This window comes from Chenopodium album, chromosome 20 (genome assembly GCF_948465745.1).
Source record: "Chenopodium album chromosome 20, dcCheAlbu1.1, whole genome shotgun sequence".
In the NCBI taxonomy this organism is placed as follows: domain Eukaryota; kingdom Viridiplantae; phylum Streptophyta; class Magnoliopsida; order Caryophyllales; family Amaranthaceae; genus Chenopodium; species Chenopodium album.
In genome coordinates, this window is record NC_137853.1 from 23,652,742 (window position 1) to 23,662,805 (window position 10,064).

The following is a 10,064-nucleotide window of genomic DNA, read 5'->3' on the forward strand; positions in this document are numbered from 1 at the left end:
ATAGAATCAACATTAATATTGGAAGCAATTCAACAATAATAGCGTTAGTCCAAATCAAATAAAAATAATCCTAATCATGATACTAGCAATAAGAAAATAAAATAAGTAATGAAATTAATTAATTACTCACATTCCGCGCGTTCCTTTAAATTGCTACATCATGAATAAATTGTTAGTAACTTCAATAAAAAAATAAATCAAATTGAAATTAAATTAACTAAAAAGTAGAGTTGATTTGGTCCAAACCCTCGGTTAATTATACCTTTCACGCCTTGGTTTAAGTATAGAACTTCGGGTATTGTATGGACTCCTTAGAGTGCTCAGGGATATAAAATGAGAGAATAGGGTGGCTAGAATTTAGGCTAAAGAGGGAGACAAATATTCCCCATCCGTTGACATCTATCACAAGTCTTGACAAATATCCAAGCATCCTTGAATAGAGAAGGCCAAAAGAGCATAGATTGAAGAACCTATGAGGCGGTCTTTTGAGCACTCATATGCCCACCACAAGGAGAAGAGTGGCACATATGGAGAACACTTTGAACCTCGTCGTTGGGGACACATCTCCTCAACAAACCATCGACCCCTCTCTTCAACAAAACCGGATCATCCCAAATGTATCTCTTTGCCTCATGCTTGAGCTTTCGACGTTGTTGTGAAGTGAAATCCGGAGGTATGGCACCACAAGCTAAATAATTCATAATATCCGCATACCATGGCGCCGACTTCACTTCAAGAACATATAGCACATCATACCTTATAGCATCCTCTATTAGCAAACCATCATCCTTGAACCTTGCATCGCCCAACCTTTAAAGGTGATCCGCCACCACATTCTCGGCCTCCTTCTTGTCTCTCATCTCATAGTCAATGTCTTGGAGAACTAAAACCCATCTCAACAACCTCGGTTTAGCTTCCTTCTTTCCTATCAAATATTGAAGAGCCGAGTGGTCGGTATACACAATTGTCCTAGAACCAATGAGGTAGGTTCTAAACTTCTCAAATGAGTGAATAACCGCTAGGAACTCCTTTTCAGTAGTTGTGTAGTTTCGTTGGGCATCATTGAGAGTTTTAGACAAATAATGTATGACATGAAGTTTTCCATCCTTTCGTTGCCCAAGAACCGAACCAATTGCCTCATCGCTTGCATCACACATGAGCTCAAATGGAAGAGACCAATCCGGACCTTGGACAATAGGAGCGGTGCAAAGGGCCTCTTTCAACCTACAAAAAGACTCTTGACAAGCATCATCAAACACAAACTCTTTATCTTGTTGCAATAGGGATGTGAGAGGCTTAGCAATCAACGAAAAATCTTTTATAAAACGCCGATAGAACCCGGCATGGCCAAGAAAGGATCTCACTTCCCTCACGTTGGTTGGGGAAAAGAGTTTCTCGAGGACCTCTACCTTGGCTCTATCTACCTCAATGCTGGCATGGGAAATTTTGTGCCCAAGAACAATCCCACTTTGCACCATAAAATGGCACTTTTCCCAATTCAACACGAGGTTAGCCCTCTCACATCTTTCTAAGCAACGAGATAAATTAGATAGACAATCTTCATAGGTGGCTTCTCCAACTGAGAAGTCATCCATGAAGACCTCTATCTCATCCTCAATCATATCACTAAATATGGACATCATGCAACGTTAAAATGTTGCGGGGGCATTACAAAGCCCGAAAGGCATCCTACGATACGCATAAGTACCGTAGGGGCATGTGAAAGTCTTCTTCTCTTGATCCTTGGAGTCAATCGGGATTTGGAAAAATCCTGAGTAACCATCAAGGAAACAATAGAAGGAATGTTTTGTAAGCCTTTCCAACATTTGATCGATGAACGGTAGTGGAAAATGATCTTTGCATGTACTTGTGTTAAGTTGGCGTTAGTCAATACACATGCGCCAACCGGTAACAAGCCTAGTGGGCACTAGTTGATCATGATCATTTTCACTACCGTCATGCCCCCTTTCTTAGGCACAACTTGTACGGGAGATACCCAATCACTATGAGCAATTGGGTATATAATTCCCGCATCAAGAAGCTTAGCCACTTCCTTCCGCACAACCTCTTGCATGGAAGGGTTAAGCTTCCTTTGCCTTTGTCTAACGGGTTTGGCATATCCCTCTAGATCAATTTTGTGCATGCATAAAGAAGGGCTTATACCTTTGATATCATCAATGGTATAACCCAAATCTTTCTTGTGTTTTCTCAAAACATTGATCAAGAGGGATTGCTCCTCCGTTAGGTTAGAATTGACAATCACGGGGAAAGATTCATCAGAACCAAGAAATGCATACCTCAAGCCCAAAAGTAGAGGTTTCAAGTCTACCTTTGGTGCTCCCTTACCATTGGGGATTTCTTCTCTTTCTTCAACTTGAAAGAGATCATGGATGTAAAAAGCCTCTTCCTCCATGCTCGCATCCTTGCACTCACTCTTGATTTCCTCAATCAAATCCTCATAAATTGTATGTCTTCTTGAGCATTGACATCTTCCACATTATCATCATGTTCATGGGGAGGGGGTTGAACTTCACAAGAATACACATAATGGGAGGTATCATGATCATGGGTTTCACAATTAGAGCAAAACATGCATCCTTGAGGCATTTTATTATAAGAAGAGGGGGAAGAAGTGGTCATACCATTGCCTCCCTTGGTTGAAGGGGAGGTATTATCATGAGGATTGGACCTTTCTTTCATCAACTCGTCCATTTGCATGTTCATCTTGGAGATTTGGGTAGAGAGGTTGTTGTTTGCATTGCCTTGCTCCAATGCATAAACACCATTGCTAGAAGTAGCATCCCTTTCTCCCTCATACCAATCATCATAGTGCTTTGCGGCCTCCTCTATAATACACTCCACTTCATCCTCTCCTTTGTTCATGATCGGACCGCCGGCCGCGGCGTCTAGGCTTGTTCTCCCTTGAGGTATGAGACCTCCATAGAAAGTGTGAATGGGTTGATACTTAGGTATCCCATGGTGTGGGCATTGACGTTGAAGCTCCTTGTATCGATCCCATGCCGCACTTAGAGTCTCACCACTCTTTTGGCGAAAACCTTGGATCAAAGACCGAGCCTCGGCGGTCTTCCTATGGTTGTAAAATCTCCTCAAGAAAGTCGTAGTTACTTGGTCCCATGTTGTGAGAGAGTTAAGGGGCACCTCCTTCTCTAGCCATTCTGGACCTTTCCCAATTAAAGAAAATGGAAACATCTTGAGGCAAATATATTCTTGAGTCACTCTATTGGCTTTGATTGTGTCACAATATTTCTCAAACTCTTTCAAGTGCTCATGAGGACTCTCAAACTTTCCACCCGAGAATTGTTTCCTTTCTATCAAAGCAATCAAATTGGGCTTGATTTCGAAATTGTTGGCTTGAGTGGTAGGAGTTAGGATCCCACTTTGTGCTCTAAACGCTTCAGGAGCCCTAAGACGACTCAAAGGTGTATTCTCTCCCATTTTAGAACCTTCTTCACTTTCGGACATAAAGGTTGAAAAGGGGTTGATTCCCGGGCTTGATGGTGAATCAGGACCATCTAACTCTTCACTTGAGGGTGGAGTATCTTTCAATTTTCTTACTCCTTCTTTCGTCGGGGTATGAGAATTTCTACTCCTTGCTCTCGCTTCTCTTAGAAGTAGGGACAAAGACCTCTCTAGCTCCGGATCGATGGGAATCAAAGACCTTGAGCGGGTTTGTCCTCTGTACATACAACAAAGCTAAGGAGAACGTAAGCACTAACAAGTAACAAAAAGTAGCAAATATTAACAAATAAGATGTGAGATAGTCTGAAATAAAGCAATGAAATAGCAATGGAAGCCGTCTCCCCGACAACGGCGCCAATTTGACAAGGTAATACTTGTGTCGTTAAATAACTACACCTAAGTCAAATACAATTTATAACACTCGACTCAACCTACTACGAGTTTAGGGCAAGAAGAGGGATCGAATGACAAGGGGAAAACTAGGTTGTTGGACTAATCCTTTCTAAGCCAAACAAAATTTATAAACACTCAACAAACCTAAATACAAGTATGGAGGTAAGTCAAGGGTCAAACCCAAAGGAACGGTAATGTTTAAGTGCTTTCAATTATATGCCTAAGCTAGGTCGAAGACAAAGGGTAAAAGGTGGCACTAACAACTACTAAAATGAAGAAACCAAACAAATAAAGTGCTAGGGATTAGGATCCGCAAATAATAGCAATGAACATAGCAAATTGGAATAGGAAAATCGACTAAGTCAAGCAATGTGAGGGAAAATCAATCATGCAACCAATAAAGCATATCAAGCTATTCTCCTAGAGGTCTAACTAGCGTCAACTACGATAAACTCTAGCTAGGAAACATCACAAGACACCTCAATTGTGTAAATGTAAGCCACAAACCAATAGCCCGTATCAATGTGAACTTACAATGCAATCTAGTGTAACAATCAAAGTTAGCTACACTTTCATTAATCACACACATGCACATGATCATCAACCAAATTTAATCAAATCATCAACTCCATCAATTATCCCCAATTTACATCAATCCATTACATCATATAAGCTTCACCAAATCCCTAACCAAACAACTACTCTAACAGCATCATCAAATCAACTAACAACTAAAGAAATCAACAATCAACAATCTAAGAAGAACAATTATAATAATCAAATATCAATCATCAAATTCCAATCAAAATCAAACAATCCAAACATGAATACTAAACAAAACAATAAATGAGATAGAGTTTAGAAATGCTCATTGATAATAGAAAAGATCTCCAATACAATTGTCACCATTGAATCTTCAATCTCTCAATCACCATTGAAATTCCTCACTTTCTCTCTCTAAAATCTACTCCTAAAACTAACCCCTAAATCTAGAGAGAGAAGCTCTCAACCAAGCTAAAATTATGATCTTATTCTCCTTCTAAACTTGCCAAAAATCAGGTTTACAAAGGTATAAATAGAGGTGCAAAAACATCGAAAACCGAGCAAAAAGAACCCACGGCGGCGCGCCCCCGTAGCAGGGGAGGTGCGCCCGCACCACCATGTGGTGCGCCCGCACCACCCGCGCGCGCGGCCGCACCTAGCTGGGTTTCTTCGATTTCTCAAGGCTTCGAGCATTTGCGATGGGTGCATGACTTATGATGGTGATGAACAATAGAAGTGGCAGTAGCTAAGGCTTAATATTGGTGGGCACACCACCCCTTTGATGGTAGCACCGCATGCGAGCGCAAGAGAAGAGCCAATACGTAGAACTTCCACTTCTTTGCATCTTGAGCTTCCCGAATGCCATGAACTTGATCCAAAAGCTTCCTCCACCTTAGTGGATCACCAAAATCTAGACCCGAACCTCGTTCAATACCTCCAACCAAGAAAATAGAGCAAATAAAGGAGAAAAGGCTAGAAAACCAACGAAATCCACGAAAACTACAAAATAAGAAAGGAAACGCAAAACTAAGCAATAAAGCATAAAACTAAGCATTTATTAAGCATGAAAGCCATGAAAAGAGGATAAAAAGGACCTAAATGCTCATCAAATGGGTGCCATTTATGACAACCATCATCGAACCACAGGGAGAAGTACATAAACACCGCATTCATCACTTAAAGTTTAAGCTATCTCGAAACAAGAAATGTGTATAACTAGGAGATCAAACTAAGAACGAGATCAATATAACTAGGCACCAAGGGGAATGGGTAGATGAAGATGCTATTTGAGCATGCAATAACATGAAAGCAAATTGAGAGTAAACTAAGCATACATGAATATCGAAACTAAATCCAATCTAATCTCCTTTCGGAATTAATCGGCTTTTCCTAACATAGCCTCCATGTTTCCACACTAGAACCATATATTAGGAGGTGCAATCAAAGAACAATCGATAATAATGAACCTAAACTATGTTAACTTCCGTTTCATGTTAGCAAAGATTCACCTTCAATCAACCAACAATGTGCACTTGCAAGAAGATTAAAGAATATCAAGTATACAAAGGTTTAATCACAAACAACTCAATCCCAATATTATAAGCATGAACAATTAGCAACTACACCATCCCCACACCCTTGGCTAGAAGACTACTCACAAATCATGTTGAAAACAATATCAATCATCAAATCAATAAGCATCAATATGATTAATAAGCAAAGAAAGAGAATCAAAATAAGCAAACAAAATAAAATGCAAAGGTAAAGAGAAAGAGTAAAAATTGCTCATTAATTGATGTTGACGATCTACAAAGGTTGATCAAGTTCCTTCTTCAAAATCCAAGCTCATCAATGGAGAAATCTACACTTTCTCTCTCTACAAAAGGTAAACTAAGGTGTTTCTCTCTTTATAAATGGGGAAAATAGTCTAGTACAAAGAAAAACGTCATACCCCTTAAAAGGAAAAGAAAAGGGGTTTAAATAACAAAATAAAACAAAGAGGGCGGAGGAGGTGGTGCGTGCGCGCAACAACTCCCGTGCGCACGCACAAAGGGGTCTGCACGCACGCATAGGTAGGTCTGCACGCACGCACCCCCTTGTGCTGTTGCAAGCACTCCCCTTGAGCCAAGGGAGCTTGGCCGCTGGTGAGCTCGAGTGCGCTCTCATGCATCATGCTCGTACAATGGTGATGAACAAGGCAGCCCCAAATTCTTCACTTTTGCGCACTCAAGACCATAGCATATGATGATGGTGATGCACGAGAGCGCTAGCCATGAGTGGAAGTTTGCTCCTTGCCTTGAACTCTAGCCAACCAAACGACACGAGGCCATTTCTCGAGCATTCAAAACACTTGGAGATCCTTCAAAACAAACTTCTGAGCCTCGAACAACACCTACAACAAAAGAGGGTAAAGCGAATAAAGTGGAAAAGACGAAAATACCCCTAAAATGTAAGAAAACACAAAAAGGACTACAAACCTTACTAGCAAGAAAACAAGAGAATAAAAGGGAAAAACACGAGAAAGAAAGCGTAAAAAGGACTCTAAACTACTCCCTAAGAGTGAAATAAATGTCACTCATCAATGATAAAAATAAATATTCATTGGTTTTCTGTCCTTTTACTAGAGTTGATAATCACAAGAGATGTGTTACATTTTGTGTTGCTCTATTATCTAAAGAAGACATAGATTCTTTTTTGTGGCTATTTCAAACTTTTTTGAAGTGTATGGGAAGAGAACCCTCTTGTATTATCACTGATCAAGACCCTGCAATGGGTATTGCCATGGAAAAGCTTTTTACCAAGACTAAACATAGGCTATGTATGTGGCACATAATGAGGAAGGTACCTAAAAAGGTTGGAACTGAGTTTTGTAATGAAACCGAGTTCTTGAAAAAGATAAGTGCAGTAGTTTGGGATAGAGAAATTGATGCCATGTATTTGTTGATGGCTGAAACAGTGTTATGGAGGAAATTGATCTTTTCTATCATAAGTGGTTTGTATACAGGTTCAAGATTAAACATCTTTGGATTCCTGGATATTTCAGGGACTTATTTATGGGTGGTTACTGCGTTCTACATACTTCTAGGTCTGAAAGTGAAAACAGTTTATTTTGTAATTTTTCAAACCCCCATGTGACATGTATTGAATTATTTGTCCATTATGAAACTGCTCTTGATGCTCTAAGGCATGAACAGGATGAGTTGAATAGGCTTAATAAACTTGAGCCTCAATTTGTTACTTATTTACACTTGGAAAAGCACGCTGCTGTTGTTTATACTCGTGCCATATTTTATGATTATCATGAAGAATGCCAGGAAGCCTGTTTTTCATGTAGTGTTGAAAGTTGTAGTTCTCTGTATGGAGATGGTGTGGAGTTTTCTGTTATTGTTGACCATGAGAAAAGGAAAATTTTGATGTAACTTTTGACTTGGCTACATATGAGTCAAGTTGTACTTGTAAAATGTTTGAGAGTCAAGGCGTTTTATGTAGACACATTCGGTTTATTATGAAAGGCAAGTGTATACGTGAAATTCCTGATCCTTATATCTTGAATCGTTGGAGAAAAGATATTCTGAAGAAAGCTTTTGCCTTAAATGTTGCTCTTAGTGATGTTTCTAAGTATGATAAGAAGAAGCAATTGGTCAGTGATGTATGGTCCAAGATTTTCAGTTGTGTAAGTTTATCTGACCAATCTGAGGATGATTTATCTTAGCTTATTCGAACAGTATCTTCATTTGAGGAGCAGTAGATATCAAAGAATAATCCTGAAAATGCACCTAGTTCAAAAGAGGTGAAAATTGCTAATATTCAGGTTTTGGTTGGGTCAAATGAAGTAGATGTAAATATCTTGCCTCCAAATCAGTGTCTTAATAAAGGTTCTGCCAGAAGTTTAAAGCGGTTGAAGAATGCAAAAGATCGAAATAGCTACTAAAAAAAAGATCCAAAAAGCGCACAACCTGTAGAGCATGTGGGCAATCTGGTGTTTCCCAAGATAGTAGAAACTGTCCAAACAAATAGTTATCAGGTATTTACTTTTAAATGTGTTCCATTTACTTTAAACTTTGATTTATTTACTTTAACAGTAACTTCATTTACTTTTTATTTTGTGCAGGTATTAATATACTCGGTACTTTATTTTTTTTTTGGTATTTTACCTTTGTACTTTTCCTATTCACTTTAAGTTGTAATTTATTTACTTTAAATTGTAATTCATTTACTTTAATTTGTCACAAATAACTGATGTTTATTTTTGTGCAGTTATTATAATACTTGAAAATTTAAAAATGTTTTGGAAGATCAAGATTTAATGAATAAATATTTTTTATTAATTTTATTATTATAATATTTTTACATTTACTCTAAGTAATTGTACTACAGAACTTAAGTTCAGTTTATTTACTTTTAGCTATTATACATTAACTTTATGAAATAATTCATTTACTTTTATGATATTTTATATCATATGAATTGTTTGATTTATGTAATGTCCTTATTTACAAAATTAAAGATAATATCTTGTATTACTGCATTTGTCCTAGAATACTTGTTACGATTTCTATTTTTTGTTCCAAAATACTCGACACATTTTCCATGTGACCATGGTCCCATGGTATTAAAAGTAACATTATCCCATGTACAACTAAATATTGACAAAAAAAAATGGTAACCTAAATCCAATCTTATCGAACCTTTAACCAACCTTAGACCCGAGTTGACAAGAGTATTTGAGACCCGATCTCGAATAGGAATTGACATGTAGATGATCCGACCTAAATGTAACCCATAAATTATTGACTTGGTTACTTCAACTTGATAATAACCCGTAAAATTATTGACTTGAATCAAATTCGACTAAAACTCTAGAATGACCTCATTCTCTAACCCGCTAATTATTGACCTGACCCAAATGTAACCCGACCTCTTATTAAACTGACCTAAACCCCTACCAAACCTAATAAGATGTAAGGCTGGTTGTAATTCGGCTCAAGAATAACCCTATCCGTATTTGACCAACATAGGTTACGGTATTAACTCCTGTTGACCTAACTCGAGTAGACCCAACCCATTCTTACTCGACCCAAACCCGACCCGTTCTTACTAAAATAGTGTGGTGCATGACCCTCCAACAAAAATTATTTTAATAATTTGTATATTTTTAGTGTGACAAGTATTTAACTACCACCTCCACAACCACCTTCATAACCACCTCTATCTCCAAAAGCATCTCACAAAGACTTGATTTTTAAATTTTTCATTTACTTTTAACTTCTTTCTTTTTACTTTAACATTAATTCCCTTTACTTATAATCAAAAAACGTGTTTTTGACTTGAATTTTTTTCTTGTTTTGACTTTAACACTTTTTACCATCTCTACCTCTCCTTTAGGTCCATTTTCTATTACTTAACAATATTTTTCTTTACTTTAAAATCGAACACCATATTTCAAAAAGAATTTATTTTTTCAAACTTTTTTTCTTTTACCTTTAACATAGTGTTATTTACTTTAACACTATTTTCATTTACCTTTTGATTGATTTCTTCTACTTTTATATCTACCGCCATTTCTCACACATAACATTTCTACTAATTCAACTTAGAGATATAATATGTATTCTTCATACAAATATACTAATTAAAACTTCAAACAA

General features: G+C 37.7%; 1 non-coding gene across 1 annotated transcript; it reads left to right on the forward strand.

Moving 5' to 3' along the window:
- Positions 1-2,971: 2,971 nt before the first annotated feature.
- Positions 2,972-3,077, forward strand: LOC145599919 (small nucleolar RNA R71). The gene has a single exon (XR_014104166.1). It is a non-coding gene; the product is annotated as a small nucleolar RNA R71 (small nucleolar RNA).
- The last annotated feature ends 6,987 nt before the right edge of the window (positions 3,078-10,064 follow it).